Source organism: Zonotrichia albicollis, chromosome 1, assembly GCF_047830755.1.
Source record: "Zonotrichia albicollis isolate bZonAlb1 chromosome 1, bZonAlb1.hap1, whole genome shotgun sequence".
In the NCBI taxonomy this organism is placed as follows: Eukaryota; Metazoa; Chordata; class Aves; order Passeriformes; family Passerellidae; genus Zonotrichia; species Zonotrichia albicollis.
Window position 1 is genome coordinate 151,207,071 of NC_133819.1, and position 19,678 is coordinate 151,226,748.

At 44.8% G+C, this 19,678-nt stretch overlaps 1 long non-coding RNA gene across 1 annotated transcript in view; it reads left to right on the plus strand.

The window, feature by feature from the left end:
• The first annotated feature begins 1,232 nt into the window (after positions 1-1,232).
• Positions 1,233-19,678, plus strand: part of LOC141725446 (uncharacterized) — a 31,693-nt gene continuing 13,247 nt past the window's right edge. The window contains exons 1-2 of the long non-coding RNA XR_012577301.1: positions 1,233-1,288; positions 17,684-17,822. This is a non-coding gene — a long non-coding RNA (uncharacterized LOC141725446). The remainder of the gene's footprint in view (positions 1,289-17,683; positions 17,823-19,678) is intronic.

Sequence of the window (19,678 nt, forward strand, 5' to 3'; positions counted from 1 at the left end):
TGGTCAGATTTTTGACCAGAAGGCGCAAGGAACACCTTGACTCTTGCTCCTCAGGCTAAGTTCTTCTTTCTCTTCCCCTGCTTTGAAACCCAGCTGCTTTCCCCCGTCCTTCCTGCACCACCCTGGCCCCATTCCCGATTTCCTGCTCCCAGGGCACGGCTCCAGGTGCTGCACCAGGGCCACCACAGTGCTGGTGTGGCCAAATCAAAGGGTGAATGAGGATCTACAGCTCAACCCAGGCATTTCATCAGCCTGGAATAGCAGGAATAACTTTTCTTTCCTTTTTCCTCAGCATTCCACATTGTGAGGGAGGTTTCACTTTCCCGGAGGCTGTTGGAGAGCCAAATTAATTTGTGGATGTTTATATTTTCAGAACCTGCTGCAGTGCCTTGAGGAGTCACTCAGAGCCCCATCAGTGGCTCATTGATGCTGTGGCTCATCGAGTCCAGGAAAACAAGCACCACTAGGACCAAAGCAAACCCCACTGCTCCTCTCCTGCATGATGACAGCAATTAGTGCTGGCTGGCACTTTGCTAGCATTAGTTAATTACTCCTCAGAGCTTCTTCCACGAGGAGAGTTGCTATTTTTAGCGTGTTTTACACCGAGGGAAACTGAGGCAGCACTCTGAAGGTTGTTGAAGGAGGGAAGGAGAAGAGGACAGAGGCCAGCACTGTGACTGCACCCTGAACATGCCCAAAGCCGCTCCCTTTGCCCCTCAGTCCGCTGAGACCCATTTGACTTGCACAATCCAATCACATAATTCCTAATGCCAGAAGGTTTGTTTGCATTGGAAACAGCATTTTTTTTTATTTCAAAATGGGCCATTTGCCTTAACCCACCAAATAAAACTTCTTTTTTTTTTGTTTTGTTCCCCTCCAAACTGGCCATTTTTGGAAAATGAAAATCAAGGGTATTTTTGGCTTTTTCATTGCTGCTCTCTTATTCTGTCTTTTCAATGTAAAACTGAATAAATTGAGAGAAGGACACAACTAAAAATGTCCAAATGCACATACACAAAAAGGAGTCTGTAAATGTTTCATGTGCAGAAGGTCATTGGGATGCAAGCCCCTGTTCTCCCAATGCCCACAGACTGAAATCAGCAATAAAGTTACCTAATTCTTCCCTGATGGTTTTAACAGATCAAATATTTCGAAAGACAAGCATGTTCTTTTTTTTTCCCAAGCCAATAATGTATTACTTCTTATCTGGGTTTATTCATTCAGTTTTTACTGTCCCATAAAGTCCCTTAGATGCTGGTAAGGAAAGATGTCTGGTAGATTTGTCTAGGTAAGTGCAGAAAATAGGAATATTCCTGCTTTGTAAAGATGCCAAGTACAATGCTGTTGTGTAATTTTACTGTTTGTTTTGCAATAGATGAGGTTTTTTTCTGATGCATCCAACTTCTAGGACCTTCTAACCCATTATATTCTCAGGCTTCATGATCAAAAATAAGTTCTAGCTGAGAAATACAAGCTGGAAATACAGCAGAATGCCAAGGGTGAGATACCAAGGTTGTTGCTGCTGCTGTTTTTGTTGTTATTATTCATAAATGTCAAATTCTCTTGTGGTTTTCAAGTGGGGCATGTGGGTTTTAAGGCCTGACTCAGGATTTTTCAGTGTCTGGGGCTGACTGGAATGCCAGCCACCACAGTGGGAGCAGTCAGCACAACCGAACACAGGCTTTAGCTTCCATCAGATAATTTCTTTCTTGGCCCATAGGTTGATAAATATGACATTACTGATCATTAATAAAACATGAATATGCTAGGATTTATGTAAATCTGAAAATTTTCCACTGACATGGGTTTGTTTATGAACAGGCAACCTTAAATAGGGCTGCTACTGATTTCCAAAAGTATGAAATATTTTCTATAAAATTAGTTTTTCAGTTAATTAACGGCATTTTGCTGAAATTCTTGTATGTCTTACACCCCCATCAGGCAAATATACTTGGGATTCAGTGTAAATGTCTGTCTTTCTGCTCACTCCCTTCTGTGGTCTTCATGTCTCGGGTGCACTAACGTCTGCCAAAATCCTGGAATCAAACATCTGCCTCCCTGAGGAACTCCAAGGCCAAGCAGGGAGACAGTTGTTTCATTTTCCATTTCAGGTAAAAGATCCATCTCTTTTTAGACTTGAACATCTTCATAGTGCAGCCCCAAATCATGACTTTAGTCCTGAATCCTCTCAGTTGACATCATAGAGGGGTTGGAAGGTTTGTGCTGGTAAAATCCAGGGAAAACAAGGAAGATGCAGAGCTGTCCCACTGGAGAGCTGGCATGCCCCTGGCTCCTCAAGAGATGGGGCTTCTCCAGCCTTGAAAACATCCTGCATCTTTTGCTCCTTCTCCTCCCTCTCCCATTCAAGCTTCTGGCTGGAGTTGAGGTAATTTTCCCAGTTTGTCCCAAGTGCTTTGGTATTTGCCTGTTCAGGGGAAGAGGTCACAGCTCGTGGCTGTGATGTTATGAATCCTGTCTGCCCTCATCCTCACTCAACACCACCCCTGTACCCCTCTGGAGTGCCAGCAGGCCTCTCTGGACATGCCTCCCTCTGTGTCTTCCCAGATTTCCAAGACCTTTTCTCCTTGCTGATGGATTCTCATTGCTGATGCCACTTTTTAGGACCATGGTCCTGATGGGTTCAGCCACCGCTCATCTGCTGAGCAGGAGGACTGGAAGGAGCTGCTGTTGCTGCTGGGATGCTCTGCAGTGCATGGACACCTGGGAAAATCTGTTCTCTGAATCTTTTCCTACTCCCAGAGCTGAGCTGCAGGGCTGATTGTCATGGTTTGAGCCTGACACTGATGAGGGAAGATATCACTTAAATGCTTTCTTTTCTGGTGCATGACCAGAGGTTGCGGGTTTCCAAGGCTGTCAGTGCAGACAAGTGTATTTACAAGGGCAGTTATTGATAGAACAAGGGGAATGGTTTTAAACTGAAAGAGGAGAGATTTAGATTGGATGTTAGGAAGAAATTCTTTCCTGTGAGGGTCTTGAGGCCCTGGCACAGGTTTCCCAGAGAAGCTAAGGCTGTGCCATCCCTGGAGGAGCTCAAAGCCAAGTTGGACAGGACTTGGAACAACCTGGGATAGTGGAAGGTATCCCTGTCCAAGGGAGCAGATTGGCATGAGATGGTGTTTGAAGGTCCCGTCCAACCCAAGCCATTCTTTGATTCTATGACTTTCAATAAGTACTTCAGCCATTTGAATGCTGCTCTTCAGGCCTTCTCCACTGGGATATCTTTGTCTCTGCCCTCTCCACTGGAAAGGCCCCCAGACTAGGCTGATCTTCCCAAGGACAAATTATGGTCCAAGAAAATTAGTTTCTCTCAGAAAATCTCCCCCAGAAATTGTTTAATCTTGCAGCTCTATAAGGGAGATGATCTGGGACTGAACACCTCACTGAGAAGAGGGTTTGGCCTGTCAGCCAAGGGATGGCAGCTGCAATGCAAAAATGTCTCATCAAAGGACCTGTGCTGGAGGGAGGAATGAATTGGCATAATGCAGTTATCAGCTGATCAGGTTTCTTTAAACTCATTTCCTTCCAGCCCATAAGCAGAGAGAGGCTAAACCACTTTTTTTTTTTTGTTATTTTGCAAAGTTATTCTGCAATTCACTATTTGTTTATTTTTCTCCTCCACTGTCCCAGAGACAGCAACCTGGTCTAGTGGAAGGTGTCCCTGCCCATGGCAGAAGATTGGAATGAGATGACCTTTAAGGTCCCTTCCAACACAAACCTGTCTGATTCTGTAAATAATAACTTAAATAATGGCTTTTCTTACTGCAAGAGAAGCCTGCTTCTATCTCTGTGCAGATGGAATGGCTTTTATTGCTTTTATTTATTTTTTACACATACATTTGGGTGTAGAGATAATCCTCAGACACAATCTGTTCAATTCTTCCTTGAATATTTTTATCAATAGGTTTCTCACAAGCTGCTGAATGTAAATCAGAATTCCCCAGAGCACATTTTTTTGTTATCTCCAAGAAATGAGAAACAATCCCTGATATGGAAATCCAGGTATCTTGTTAGAGATAAGGACAACTCTCAAATAAATAATTTCCTTATTTATTTTAGGGGAAAAATAAGAGTAACAGAAGGAAAAAAAAATAAAGACAAAAACCCAACTCTGTAGGACAGACAGAGTTTGGGCTATAAAATGAGGTTGCCAGTACTTAATTTTAAGTCTCATTTATGGATTGCCCTAGTGAATCTGCAAGGTGATTTTTTTGTCTCCACAGCCCTATTTCAGAGGTGTAGAGGAGGTTTGCAGGTTATTGCTGGAGCACTGTGCACCAGGCTGTGCTCATGTGTAGATGAAACCACCGCCCGGGGCTGTTCCCGGAGCAGGTTCAGCAATTCCAGCTGATGTGTTTTGGAAGGGGGACAGCCCTTGGCAGGCAGGCCCTGGCCCCGTGCCCAGGACTGGGGCTGGGTGGACGTCAGCAGCTTTGGTTCAGGGAGGAAGGTCGTGTGAAACTGCTCTGCCCACCCTGGCTGCCGTCTGCGGCCGCAGCCAAGGACCTGGAGCCAAGGGCAGAGCCTCACCCGTGCCCTGCCTGGGATTTACATCCTCCCCTGGGAGCCTGCTCTGGGCAGGGAGAGCTGCTGGTGCCCGGGGTGTGGGGTTGTCACCCCACAGAGCACGGGCAGAGCTGTTTTAGGGCTTTGCTTGAGAACCTCTCTGGGGCACGGGGGCTCTCAGGTGGTCCTGCACAGCCTCTGCCCTCCTCAGGAGGATATTTGCCCCTTCAGCTTCACAGCACTGTGTGGGTGCCTGTTGGAACCTTGGATGCTGAGAATTTTATATTTTCTGTGCTGCCAGGCACTGACCCCCAAGAGAACACTGCATTCGACCTGAGGCCATGGAGAAGGCTTCCAAAATGGAATGATAGAACTGGGATTATGAGTGTGGAGCTTGAACAGAATTGTGTAATATCACATGGTGGAAAAATTAGAGTTTAAGGTTTTAAAATATAGTAAAATATATAAAGCAAGATGGAGGTTTTAGGGAGGAGATTGGTTCTTCTTCTTCACCTTCTTCATGGGTTTGAATGTTATTGTGTAATTGGGTAGAAAAGTCCACATTTCGGGCCTCAGGTGATTGGTTATTGGGTTAAAAGTAAAAATAATTTAGGTGTCATTTCCTAGTTGGACAGTTTATCTTTAAAAGACCTTGTAGATAGAGATACATTGGCATTTTTTACCTTGCTAAAGTAGAGCTCACAGCTTGTGAGACGTGGATGGGAACTGGTGAACATCTGAGTCCAAGCAAGAAACACCTTCTCATGATTTAATCCTGACCTTGGCAGGAAAGAAGCAAAGAATCCATGAGGTGCCTGCTGGTTTGATTTCCATTTTCACCTGTTTTCCAGTAGGTTTCACTGCAGGCACAGCTCCTTTTGCTCCTCTGCCAGGTGTTGGTGGTCATGGCTCAGAGTATTGAAGGGATGGGGAAAGGCACAGCAGCTGTAGGATGGATTTGATGAGTGGCATACAGGGGATGTTTGCTGAAGTTTCTCTTGTGAAGCTTACTGGACATGTTCAAAAGAAGAAATATGGGAAGTGTATAGCCATCTATCATCCTTTGGTGAATTCTGGTTACCCAGCAGTGCATAGTCTTGCCTTTTTCTGAGATGAATGTGGAAAGCTGAAAAAATACCATCTCTATCCCCCATGATAGTTATTTTTTATTAACTCACTACCACCTATTAATTGCCCAGTAAGAGGGAGTGTACCTTCCTTTTCCTCTTTTAATTAGCCAAATAAACCTTTGCAATGAAATCACAAACCACCTTTTTGATATAGATTTCCACACCCAAAAAGCTGATCTATGATCCAATAAAAAATCATACAAATGTTTAGTCAGTGTGATTGCTCTTTTTGCCATGTAAGGGAGCTGGAGCTCATGTCCTGGAGATCTGGGCTGTCCTCCCAGTGTGGAGCAGTGGGGAGTCAGCTCAGGGGGGATGGTGGGTGACCCCACTGCACTGCTTGGCATTAGTGAGAGACTCACAGTCAGGAATTTCCCTTCTCCCTCTTCTCTGTGGTTCCCACCTCCTCTATAAAAAAAAAAATAAAAAATTGCCACATTTCAGCAGATTCATGGGGAGTTGTGGGGTCATCTCTGAAGATTCAACTTTTATAGATGGCTTTTTTGTTTTTTTATTGGCTCAGATCTCTGGGCTCTGTCCCCTTCTTGAGCTTTTTGATGAAAGATTCTTAACTGCTTTTCTTCTTTTTATTGGAAGTGTAGAATATACCATAAGTTTCTGGGCCATGAGGGATTCACAGGCAGGCAGAAAAGCTGCCACAAAGCCCTGGGCTCCAGCTCCTGCCCCTCTGAGCTCCCAGCAGTCCCTTTCCTTGCCACCATTTTCCTCTGTATATGATGGAGATATTTTTTTCCTGCTAATTTTTTTACCTGTCATTAAAGTGGATTTTGGCATCACTACAGCCATAGAACTGATAATTTTTCACTTATAAGACAAAATGATTTCCCGAGGGAGGGATTATACATTGGAAAAACTTTTTCCTGCCAAGAACTGTTTTTTCCCAAGATAGAGAAATTCAACAATACCAGACATTAGATTTCAAGTTGTTTTTTTTTTATGTCCATCATCCAGCATTCCCTCAAGTTCACCTTAACCTCCAGCATATCCTGCCAATAACCTGGTTTTCATGTCACTGATGCCCATTTGATGCTGAATTTGCAAATCACGTGCTCTTCTTTACTAAGATAGAAGAGAAATATGGTTTTTATGTTCTGACTTCTCCCCCCCTGTGCTGGGAGCCATGCTGGGTTATCCTGAACTGCTCTGTGAAGCAAGGAAGTGAGAGCAATTACTTCAGCCACATGCTCAAGAGCTGCTCACCCTTCTGAATCCCAGAGGTATTTTCCAAACCCTTCCCCTCGAGGGTCCTGACTCTCCATCACTTGCTCTGCAGTTATTTCTGTCCTATCAGAGCTCTGAATGCTCCCCAGGATCAGAAGAATGGTGGTTTAATCATATTTTTTGCTGGTGAAAATACAGTAGAGGATTAGTTTTAATTTTTAAATGGAGGTACACAGGTTCCTTGGATAGTGATTCTCCTTGAATTCTAGAGGCAGGGTTGAAGAGGAAATGGCACATTGACTGACAAACCAGCTTGTTGCCATTTCTTTCTGTGCTTTGTGAAATAATATCTTCAGTTTGCTCTGTAAGAACCAAATCAGCCTCATCCTCTGTGTGCTCAGCTCCTCAAAACCTTCCCCAAAGTATCTTTCTTTAGTTCTTTAGCAATGTGAGTAGTGTTTAATTTAGGCCTGTAAATATTTTTCAGCCCAGTTGATCCCAGACTGTGCATGAGATCACAGAAGTTGATCCTGCTTTCTTCATGTACTTCAGGATTTATTTAGCCTTCACAGAGGCTCTGCTTTGCCAGGCACAGGAATTCCCTGTAACAGGAATGGCTCAGATCCCTGTGTCCTTGTCCTCCTTGTAGGAGTGAGCAGAATTCTGCTTAATATTTCTTCAACATTCAGGAGATTTACAAATGTGTTTTAGGCAGCTGTAGCAGACACGGGGAGGTGGGGCCAGACAGGTGCTAGGTCAGGTACAAACACTGCACTGAGGGGAGGAAATAGGAAGGAAATGACCATGAGAAGGTGAGTGAGGCTGGGAAATTATATTTTAAATGATCTTGAAACATCTTTGTACCACCCCTGCTCTTTCTCACTGCAGGGCAGGGGATGGATGTAACAGGAAGGACATAAAAGACACTTTCAAAGCTTGTATTTGACACCCAAATTGCTTTAGACAGTGCGAACACCAGAAAATCTGTGGACAAAGATTTCAGCTCAGGACAGGAGACAGAAGCTGTCTGAGATAGTGCAACAGTTAAGGAAGGTCTTTATTCTGCAAAACTGAAATAAAATCTGACATCACAGTTTCCTCTGACTCTAGCACAGTGATGCAAATTTATGTTCAAATAAATATATTATTTCCTGCTTTAACCTTGTCAAGTGGTGGAGCTAGTTAATCTTTTATGCCATATCTAAGGGTCTGGGAATCCTTTGAGCAGGGCTTTGGTGCTTTATTGGTTCTCTGCTAAGTGAGAGAGATGCCACATTGCTTTGTGGTGTGCAAAGGGTGCCAACCCTGGTGTCCACATGAGGGCTTGGTGTGTCATGTCAGAGCAAGAAAAGTCTTTAGATAACTTGCAACAGTTGAGAAAACTCCATTTACTCCTGGGAGAATCTCATGTCTGTCAGCAGTTTCTAGGTTGATAGGTGTCCCTCTTTTTCAGGTGAGGCTACACCACAGCACATTCCACAAAGCCGTGAGTTGGATTTGATCCTTGTAGGTCCCTTCCAACACAGGCATCCCTGGCAGTGCTCAGGTCCTGCTTGGATGCGTCATGGAGCAACCTGGGCTAGTGAAATGTGTCTTCTCCAAAGCAAAGATCCTCTGTCCATGTGGGAACCCAGAACATCCCTCTGGCTGTCCAGGATGGCCATGACCCCTGCCAGGGGGCTCAGAAGCCCTGGCATGGAGCCCAAAATGCCTATGGTTTTGATTATGACCCGTGGAGCAAATTACCAACCTTATATGAAAATCAGCAAGCCACAACAGTTTAGGTAGAATATAGTGAAGTTATCATGGGGTGGAAAAAGTAGATTTTGGGGTTTTTGGTATGGGGGTTCAGGAGGCAAGATGGAGGGAACTGGGCATGTCCAGCCTTTCTCCTTCTTCTTCTTGGCCTCCATCTTTTGCTATGATGTTGGCACTTTTAGATTGGTTTAGAGTAGAAGCTCACTGTCTAACATAGGTGATAGGTATTGGAAAGTAATTGTAAACATTGTATACGTAGTTTTTAGTATAAAGACATAACACTGCCCCAGGGGCAGGCAGAGTGCCTGGAACTGTCCTACTGGATGGACCTCAGCAGGGCAGGAGAAAGAATTTTACAGATAAGATACAATAAACAACCTTGAGAACCAAGAAATTAAGAGCTCTGACTCCTTCTTCAAGCGTTGGGCTGGGAAAGAGACTTTCGAACTCTTCTCGGGGTCACTCTGACAAGCTAGAGACCCCAACATGTCCACTCCATATTAGCATGTGGCTACATGGAGTCTCTGAGGAACCTCAAAGGAGTCCCATTTCTGTCCCACTCAAACCAGTGCTGCCTGCTCAGTTATGCACCTACAGCATTATTCAGAATATGTGGCACCCTTCAAAACACAATATTAGAGCCCTGCTTTATCATTTCATGAAGATTCATTTTCAGAGGTTTATACCAACTCTATTTAAATTAGAAATCACTTCCACTTTTTATGCCTGAGGATTCATAATAAGAACAACGAGAGCTCCCAGGCACAAATAAAGAAATGAGTGAACTTCTCATCAGGAAATTACCACTGAGGTTATTATTGACTAGCTTTTGTTTTTTTCCTGATCATTAATGTCGTTCTGCTTCTCTGGGTGGCTTATTGGCAAGGAGCAGAGTGAGCAACCCATGCAGCAAACAGAGGAGAAGCAATCTAAATGTAAAATTTGTTAAGTGCTGTGCTGCTATTTAATGCACTCTTGCAAGCATAAAATGTCAGGTAGGAATTTTGCTTAGAGAAAAGAAAAACTGACCCAAAATGATGGGTTTTTTCACCAGCATTATACCTCATGAGATCATTTACATTGACACTGGGTATGATTTCTTTTTGGAACATTTTATTGTTTTTTTAGCTAGTACAAATGGCATTCATTTGCAAAATGAAGATGCCCAATGCTATCTGACATGCCTGGCAGCATCCAAAAATCTCTGTGGGCAAGACAGAAATAGCCCAGAACTTATAAGTGACCAACCTCTTCCTGGATCAATAGCTCAAAGGCATCTGTGCTAGAGTGAATCTTTCTCCAGCTGACTCTGCTCACCACAGAGAGGACTTGATTTTCTGGACTTCCAAGGCAATTTCACAATATGGCCTGTAGTACCCAAACTGCCTCGGAGTGGCAGAGGGACATGGAGATCTCTGCTCTAAGCATCTGAGTGCTGCCTGTGCTCTCCCTTGATTTTAAAGGGAGATCAAACACTATCACACAGCCAACATCTACATGTAGATATCCTAAATCCTGAGTGGTACCTGTGATGTCAGCCTGGGGAGGCTCAAATCCAGCCTGGATTTGATGGATCCTCATCCAAAACCATGTGCACTCAGCAAAGGTCTATTCATGTGGCTGATCTACCACCAACACCATTCCAACCCCAACCCCAAACACCATTCTCATCACTTACATGAATTTTGGAATCCATATGACATGGGCTGAGGAGGATGTGAGGGAAAAGTGCAACTTGTGGGGAGGCATCTGAGCTTAGATTTCTGGAGTCATGATGTGTCTGCTTTGTCTGGGCTACAGACAGTCTGACAACCACCAATGTAGACTTGGCTGGATCATGTAGTGGATGGAGTGAGGCACTAAAGCAGCTTTAACCTCTCCCAGTTCCATTATTGGGTAAATCTGCAGCAGAACTGGAGTCTAACTGGGCCTGGATAAGAGGTTGGATGGAGAGAAATTTTTTTTCATGAAACAATGTTCAAGATTGCAATGCAAGATGTTTCCAATTACCATCTGTATGGCAGATTATCTTTGTCAAGTGGGCAGTTTGCCTTATCTCTCTCTTTGAGTGACCACAATCACACCTCCCTCAGGAGGGGACATCTGCTGATAACAGACTATTGAATGTCACTGCATCACTGATAAGAACTAGAACATCCTATTGTGAGATGCTCCGCCCAGAGGGAGGAGCCAAGCATTGCTACCCAGATATAATCCAGAGGCTTTGAGACACCAGCACAGTTTTCTCCACTGAATTCCCCAGAGGAACAGCAGCTGCCTCTTCTTCCACTGGATCTTCGGAGGAAGAATACATCCTTCTCTACAGGAGCCCCTGCTCCAACAGAACCACCCCTGACACTCCAGGAGGGATGCAGCCACATTTCCAATTGGACTGGTACCAACACCCTGACCCACAGGGGGTCAGGCTGGGTTCTGACTCTGTCAGTGTTTTTCTAGTGTACTGCATTGCTTATTTTATCCTGTTTTTCTTTTCTTCCCTATTAAAGAACTGTTATTTCCCATATTTTTACCTGAGAGCCCCTTAATTTAAAATTTATAGCAATCAGGAGGGGTGGGGAGGCTCCTGCCTTCCTTAGTGGACCCCTGTCTTTCCAAATCAAGACAAACAAGCAGGTGAAACTTCCAGGCTTTAGCTACCCATTAGCTTAATCATTAGGTGATAACAGTAGTTAAGAGACATCGCTATTAAGGAAGGTCTCGTTAATCATTTTGATAAGAACGAGAAAAGCATATTTATCTCAGTGGCAATGAGATGTAAATTAGAGGAATTCTCCTCTTTCACCCCACTCACAGACACTTGAGTTTTCCCTTAATTACTAGCAAATAGCAGCTTATTCAATTAAGCAGCAGAGCAGAACTTAACCCCCTTCTCGGCTTCTTAGGCTCTCTCTTGGTTCTTTCTCTGTGGTGCCAGAGATAAGTGAAGACCTTTCTCCTTACAGAGCCTTCTGGGTCAGCAGCATTAGCTTTGTTTTATAGAGGCAGATCTGAAGGACACAGAGAGATCAAACAACATTCTCAGAGCCGTGGAGGGAATGGGAGGTGTCAGGAAGACCTGAACCTGCTTCTCAGAGGGCTGACACTGCTTGTCAAATCAACAGCAGGATTTTTGCTTCCTTTACAATCTGCAAAGTGATGATAACAGGCTTCTCTGCATGGACGATTGGAAATTCCTGGAGGTGTCAGTGGTAGCAGCAGAGTTTCCCCCTGCTTTTTCTTGATTGAAAGGAAAATCAATGTCAGTGGTACAAGCTACAGTGATGTTGTGCTAAGCTGTTCCACTGTTGTCCTGCCCATTTAGTACATCTATCATGGGCAGGGTTTCACTGCTCACTGAGCATGCAGGAGCCAGGAATGCAGTGCAAATGACAGCAGCCTGCTGGTCTAACCCTGTCTGACTAAACCTGAAAAAATCCACCTCCAGGATTCTTTGTGAATCCCTGAACTACTTGCTGTGTGTCCTGGGATTGAAAGAAGTTCACACCCTGGCACAGAGCACTCTGCCCTTTGCTGTGGCCAGGTGGGTGTCTCTGTCCCCTCAGTTTGCCTCCCCTATTCCTGAAAGAAGGAACTGGGAGGAGACTCCAGATATTGGGTGTACACTGTCATTCCAGGGTAGAAACCTCCCTGCAGCATATCAGGCTCTCTGTACTGTTGAGGGATGAAAAATGTGGGGTTTTACACATATCTGGAAAGTTGGAAGTGCTCCAAGGGTAGACTATGGGCAGGGCAGGATACAACCCCAAGCCTGCCTGAGTTCAAGGAGTATTTGGACTATGCTTTCAAGCTCATGGTGGGATTTTTGGGGCTGTTTTATGCAGGGCCAGGAGCTGGACTCAGTGGTCCTTGTGGGACTTTTCTAACTTGAGATATTCTATGATTTGATGACATCAGGGGCTTGGGCCACCATCAGTTGTCTGGGCTGCAAAAGAGAGTCCCAGCAGCCACCTGGGGGGTTTGGGTTGTCCAGCCTCTGATCTCCTACAGTGTCTGGGGACCCAGATAGCCTGGGAGGTCCTGGCAGCTCAGCACTGCTGCCAGGCCAGGGATGTACACAAGAGCCTTTTCTGGGCTGTGTGGGAACCAGCTGAAGCCTGGCACCTGCAAGCTGGCCATGCCTGTCCTAACAATGCCTGTGCAAAGCTATTGTCTGCCAGGGCACACAGCATCAAATCCCTTTTTCTATTTGCAGCTCTCTGGGTTCATGCCATGTGTTTGAAAGTCATTTCCCCAGAGCAGGCTGACAAATATGAAAAGCCAAATGCCCTTCTTCTTGCAGAATGGGAGGAAAAGCCTAAAATCTTCCTTACCTCTTCCTCAATATTCAGTGCAAGAACAGATGGATGGTGTGTATAATTCCATAGGAATGCAGCTGTAATTTCATGTGAACTAATACCCAGTTGTTAAACCAGCTACCAGAGAGGAAAAGCATCCTTCAAGCTGGTTTTAACAGACACCTGGCCCCTCTGCTTTTGCTTGTTTTCTTGTTACCAAGATCTCTCACATTTTCTCTGTGTGCAATTCAAGATGAAAAGAGCATCGAGCATTTCCTGGCATGCTCTGGGTGGATGGATGTAGAGGAGCTATGGTAAGGCAGGATGTTCTTGGAGCTGCAGTTTTTCTTGGATGTGAGCCCAGGATTTTTTGGATTGGGGGCCAGTTTTACTGAAAGGTTCATGAACTCTTGAGGACTGGGCCCAGATTTCCTCTGTCAAAGCTCCACACATTTCTACTGGGACAGACCGCAGCATACCAAAGCTGCAACCATTCCACGAGAAATTTTGGCCCTGCAGAGTTCAGCTTTGTTGTGCTTGGCCATGATTTCTGCAGGTGTGATGGGAGGTCAGCACCCTGGGGAAAGGAGCTGCAGTGCTGGGTTTTAACTGGGAACTGGATTCTTTACAGTGGGGTGCTGTCCATGAAGAAATTAGAAGGTCTGGGGTTTACATCCCCTCATCTTCTATGTCTCCTCATCCATCCAATGCCTGTCTTTCATCCCTTTCCCTATTCCCCTCATTGGTCATGCCCACCATTCCTCCACAGTGATCAAGAATTGTCTCCTTTAGAACAGACCTTTTGCTTTTACACTGCTTTGGGCTCTATGCCCTGGAGATGCAAAGCCAGAGGTGACCCTGTTGGAACACACTGTAAGGCAAGGGAAGCCAAACCTGGTGAAATCTCATGCACTGCTCACTGAGCAAGAGTTTTACAGCAAAAAAATCTACCCTTGAGCAGCTGTTTTGGGGAAGACTGACAGCCTTATTGCAAAATAGCCTGGGACTCAACTGATGTTTACATATCTGAGGATAATCAAGAATTAGGACCCTGGAGGTGACAGAGGAGCTAAGTTATATGATGGTGGGGACATGCCAGCGTCACCTGAGTCCAAAGGTCTCTGCTTAGCCATCTTCACAGTTTTAAGGCTGCTTCAGGACTGATTTGAAAAGATAAAGGGCAACACTAAACAGACTAATCTCATTTTTCCACTTCTCTTTGATTATCCTCCCCACTCTGCTGTCTTCCCACATTTCCAGTTCTAGTTCCCAGTGCAAAGCTGCATTTACTGCCATCCTTCAGTTTTAACCTGGAAGTTGACATAGAATCACAGAATCATTAAGGTTGGAAAAGAGCTCCAAGATCACTGAGTCCAATATTTGTCCAATCACCTCCTTGTCAGCTAAACCACAGCACTGAGCACCATGTGCAGTCACTTCTCAAGCACCCCCAGGGATGGTGACTCTACCACCACCCTGAGCAGCCCATTCCAAAGTTTAAGCACCCTTCCTGTGAAGAAATCCTTCCTGATGTGCAACCTGAAGCTCCCCTGGCACAGCTTGAGGCTGTGTCCTCTCATCCTGTTGCTGGTTGCCTTTGAGATCCTTGTGGAGATGTCCCTGGTGGGCAGAGAGGGAGGAATTAGAGAAAGGACTTGAATTGCCTTGTACAGTAGCCCATAGCACACACCTTGAGGTGCGGCAGGTAGTCCTGGGGCCAGAGGGGAAGTGTTGCTCCTCCTGGGGCCAGGGGGGAAGTGTTGTTCCTCCTGACCTCTATTGGCTGGAGGTGGCCACATGCCCTGAGGCATGCATGTTTCTCTGCCTTGACAAAGCTCTGGAGATTCTGCTTTAAATCATAAATAAGAGAAGTCAGGATTTTCATGTTTCTCATATAAAATGGCTTTCCAGAAGGCCTGAGGCACTCTGGTTTATTGGCAGAACCGAAGCATGTTCAATTGCAGGTGAATCAGAAATGGACGTGGTTGTACAAGCTCTGTGAGGTCTGGACATCACAGCCAGAAGTCTTGTACCAATCACACTTGTGCTCCTACTTCTCTGGATATATTTATTCTTGGATTTAAAAAGTATTTTCCCCATGTACTCCTAATTGACAAATGGAGGAAATTAAGTTACAACATTCTGGGGAATAACAACCTCACTGCTTGATTTCCATCATATGTAATGTACTTCATAACTTAGGCACACACTGAAGTTCTTTGCCAAATTATGGCTTTTCTGAGCAAAGAAAGTACAGTTTTCCACACTTTTGCTGTAATGTGCTTCCTTGCTGCTAATACTGCTTTGACAAATGCACCTTTCTGCTTACACTGATTTGATTCATTTTACACTCAAGTTCTAACTGTGCTGGAAGAAATTGCTCATAATTTTGATAAACTTATCAAAGAATTTCCTTCCAATAGGGTTACATTTTTAGGCAACTCCAGGTGATCTATTGTCCTAAGTTCTCTGGAACCCCACCTTACTGGAGGGCAGTGGAATTTGGATAATTATACTGTGTGTGGATGTACTTGCTGTGGAGCTGGCAGTAAACATTACTTTTCTACCCCATCTTTCTTTTCCTTCTCAGGAATAAAGAGATTTTTCTTAAGTACATTATACCTTTCCCATGTTAACTTTTTGTTAATCATCTAAGCCATTATATTTTGAACACATGATTCAATGTCTTGCAAGGTTTGTGTCTACATGAAAGAGCCATTTATCAAAAAAAACCTGTGCCTTTGGGAGAGAGAGCTTTTTCACTGAAATGAAGATTATCCTATTGTTTGACAGATCCCATTGAGATCATCTACAGAACCCAATCAAGGACCTTCATAATGATATGAAATGGTAATAATAAGGCAAGGTTCTGTTTTCCTGACTCAGCCAAGGGGATATAATTAAGCGAACATCAAGACTAATTTTAAAAGTGCTGTCTAATAATGTGGCCTATTTTGCTTTTACAGGCTCAGTTGATTCCATTCTCTTATGGCTTGACATTTCAGTGTAAATGTTAGTATCTGAATTTAAAATAAAACTGGTGGGTTTTTTTCCAGTTTTCCCAGGCATGTATGCACTTTCTAGCTGATGCCAGGTTTTATGGGTTTTGAATTTTTTGTTTTTGTTTTTATTTTCTCCCTCAGGTAGGTAGGTAGGATTAGAAACTCCATATATGGACATCATCACAAGGGACTCTGTTCTTGGTAAAGATTTGGGGTAATTTGGTGACAGGCTGGCTCTACACTGTCCTTTCCATGATACTGCCTGCCCCAGTTCACCTGCAGCACTTGCCTGAGCACTGAGCATGAGGACAGCATATCCACCAGGCCTGTCTTGGATATATCCCTCTTCCTGCTTTATATTCCTCCACCTATGCTTGGATAGAGCTTTAAGCCAACTCTTATCGAGTGCTTGTTTTCATCCTCTGTTGGCTGATGTCATTCTTTCTTGCTCAATACACCCTTCTTTCAAAAACCAATAAATATTGCATTAGTTGACTTGTCAAGGTCACCTCTCAGCTTTTCTTGTCTGTGACTTTTTTACTGTCACATTTATGCCCATGTCCATGTTTGTGCAGCATCTCTAGCACCACCCTGGCCTGGTCTCTCCTCTCTGCTTGTGTGGAATGAGGATCAGCTGGTGGCTGTGTTAGTCAGCTGGGAATTATATCCAGAGAATCCTAGAATGGCTTGGGTTGGAAGTGACCCAATATTATCTTGTTCCAACCCCCCTGCCATGGGCAGGGACACCTTCCACTGTCCCAGGTTGCTCCAAGCCCCATCCAACCTGGCCTTGGACACTTCCCAGTATGGGGCAGACACATCTTCTCTGGGCAACCTGTGCCAGGCCTTCAGCAGTGAAGGAAGAGAAGAGAGGTGGTGGCTGCCCCGTCCCTGGAAACTTTCAGGTTTAGGTTGGACAGGGCTCTGAGCAACTTGATCTGGTTGAAGGTGTCCCTGATCATGGCAGGAGGGCTTGGTGACCTTTAAAGGTCCCTTCTAACCCAAAATAGTCCATGATTCAGTGATTTATGACTTGGCTGGCTGCATTACCATGGGATGGCCTGGCACCCCAGCACAAGGAGTGAGTTACAGGAAACCATTTGCTTTCCCTTCAGGAATACAGTGAGTGAACCCACTAATATCAGCCCAAATCTGCTCTTATCTCTGTTAGTTTTTAGTGGGAGAAAGCAGCTCCATTCCTGGTGCTTGGATGGCAGTAGAGCAGTTTATGTCCTCAGTGCTGGGCTTCTGTTTCAGCCCCAAGAAAGTTTTTGTTGTGCAGCACAGCAAGGTCATTAATCAACAAATCAGTAAAAGCACCATGAAATCACTCCAGTGATGCCTGAAATGGAGAATTTTTGTAGGCAATAACATAGCTGAGACTGGAACATTGGCAGTGAGGGACAGGGACAAGGTTTTCTTCCCAGGGACAGGGTTGGTGTGCAGGGGGTGGCAGCACTGCCCTTTGCTGTTTTAGGTGGTCACAGTCACCGACCTTTGGGGCTGTGGGATGTGGGATGATACTGTGGGAGTGAAGGACATGGAGGGGCCATTTGGGATCTCCAAACTGTGAGCTCAGAGGCTCCACTACAGCAGTGGCTGCAATGCTGCAATGACCTCTCTGACTTCCTCCCACAACCACATCCTGAGCTCCTGAGAGTTAAGGAAGAAGAGGATAACACCCCCTTTAGTGCTTGGGTCAAGCTGTAGAAACATTTGAGTACTGCTTCTTTTGCAGAGAAATTTCCTCACAGCTCTTGTTTTTAGTTTGTTTGTTTGTTTTTCTTTCCAGAACAGATACTCAGGAAGGGTTAATCTTGGTATCCACTGATACCCTGTACCTCCTTGCTGCCTCTGCCACTTTCCTCCCATGAGCGATGCTCTGCTCTGGCAAGACTTGTCATACATATGAGGGAACCTCAAATTTCCAGGTGAGCTCTGCAGTCTCCGGTTTGGGAGGTTTGAGAGGTTTCCTGGCTGGGCAGGAGAGGGCAGCAAAACACAGAGGTTGAGAGAGAGAGGGAAAGAAATCCCCTCGCTGAGCATGCAGGAGTTCATGTCGCAGTTTCAGGAAGGGTGCCCTGGTGTGGAGTGGGATTTGGGGTTTTCCAGTGCTGCCCATGGGGATGTTTCTGCAGCCTGGACAAGTTTGTTGGGGTGGGCAGTAGCTCCCTCTCAGAGCAGTCCTGCAGAGAACACCAGGGAGAATCAGGTGAACTGGGAGAATCTCTGATTCTTGGATGGTCAGAGAAATGGAAAACTTGATGACCTGCAGAGGATGACATGTCAGAGCCAACTGCCTCAGAGAACAGCAATATTTTCACTGAGAACTGTGAATGTGGAGCCTTGGAGGAGGAGTTACCTCTCTTCTTCCTTGCCCCATGATGTGCAGCCAAAAGCTTCCAAACTACAGAACATGACAAAATTTCAACAACAACAACAAAAGGATCAAGATATTGGCAATGATGGGAACAAACACAGTCCATATAACAATTGGTGTGGAACAAATAAGGAATGTTGAGGAATGCAGTTACTGTGGCAACCTGGTAATAATAGATAGCAGCAGTACAGAGGTGGAAATAGATGTGAGAACAGGGAAAGCATCAAGAAATACGAATATGTGAGTCAAAATCTGAAGCAATAAAATTATTGTCAGAGAATTAAAGGTGAAGTTATGCAACAGCATTGTTATGGTGCTGGTATTTAATTGGCAGAAGTATGGCCAGAGACAGCTGCCCCTGAATAAAACATCAGAGTTTTCATGCATGGTGAGTATGGAGAATATTAAGAGTTAAGGTGGGGGGAAATGGTTATAAATCTGAAAGCACAGGAGAGATCAGATGGATACTGGAGTATCCTGGAGTCACATCCCAGAGCATTAGGAAGCACAAGTTGGGCTACAAAAAACAGGAAAGGGGTTTATTGCACTGGGGAGAAAGTGGTAGGAATTAACAAGGGCTTCCCAGGGTTGTGTGGGGACATAGAATGGGCCACAGTGTTGTACACAGACCTGGCTTTGAGCTCAGTAATTTAGTCATTAAACTTCCAGGTGGAGAACAATCTTCAGCAAAAATCCTACTCCCACCTCACTGACTGCACAGATCTTTTTCCCTATCTGTAATTCCTGGGATTTGTTTGGATCAAAAGCTGACATGAGGTGACACACTGGGGGTAAGGCTGGTGGAGATACTCTGCTACTGTCCATTATCATCCCAAGGATGCTGTTCAGAACCAAGGTTCCCAACTCTCTGGAGAAATTCCTAAGTTTTCTGCACAACCTCTTAAGGATTAATGTGCAGCTTAACCTGATTGCTGCCATGGCTTTCCACTGCCTTGAATCAGGAGTCAAAACCTGCCTTTTTGTGGACATTTTTGTGGAGGATTACAGAATCATAGTGTGGTTTGGGTTGGAAGGCACATAAAACCTATTCCAACACCCTTCCATGGGCAAGGACACCTCCCAGTATTCAATTGTACCTGAAATAACACCTAATTTCCCCAGCAAGGGGGCCAAATAACTTATTCCAGTGCAAGGGGAAGGTTGTACAATGAGGGCCTGTAAATCAGGAGGAAAAAGGGCAGCCATGGCCAGGCAGTGGGAAATTAATTGTCGTGGCAGCTGAATGCGATTTGACACTGTTAGTTAGCTCATTAGTTTTGATGGTAAATAAATGTCCCTGTCTGTGAGAAAAGGTGCCATTTTGAAAATTGCTTTTACAGCAAAATGGAGCTTCAGTGAAATGAGAAAAGAAAAAAAAACCATCCAAAACATCAGTGATTGTACAAA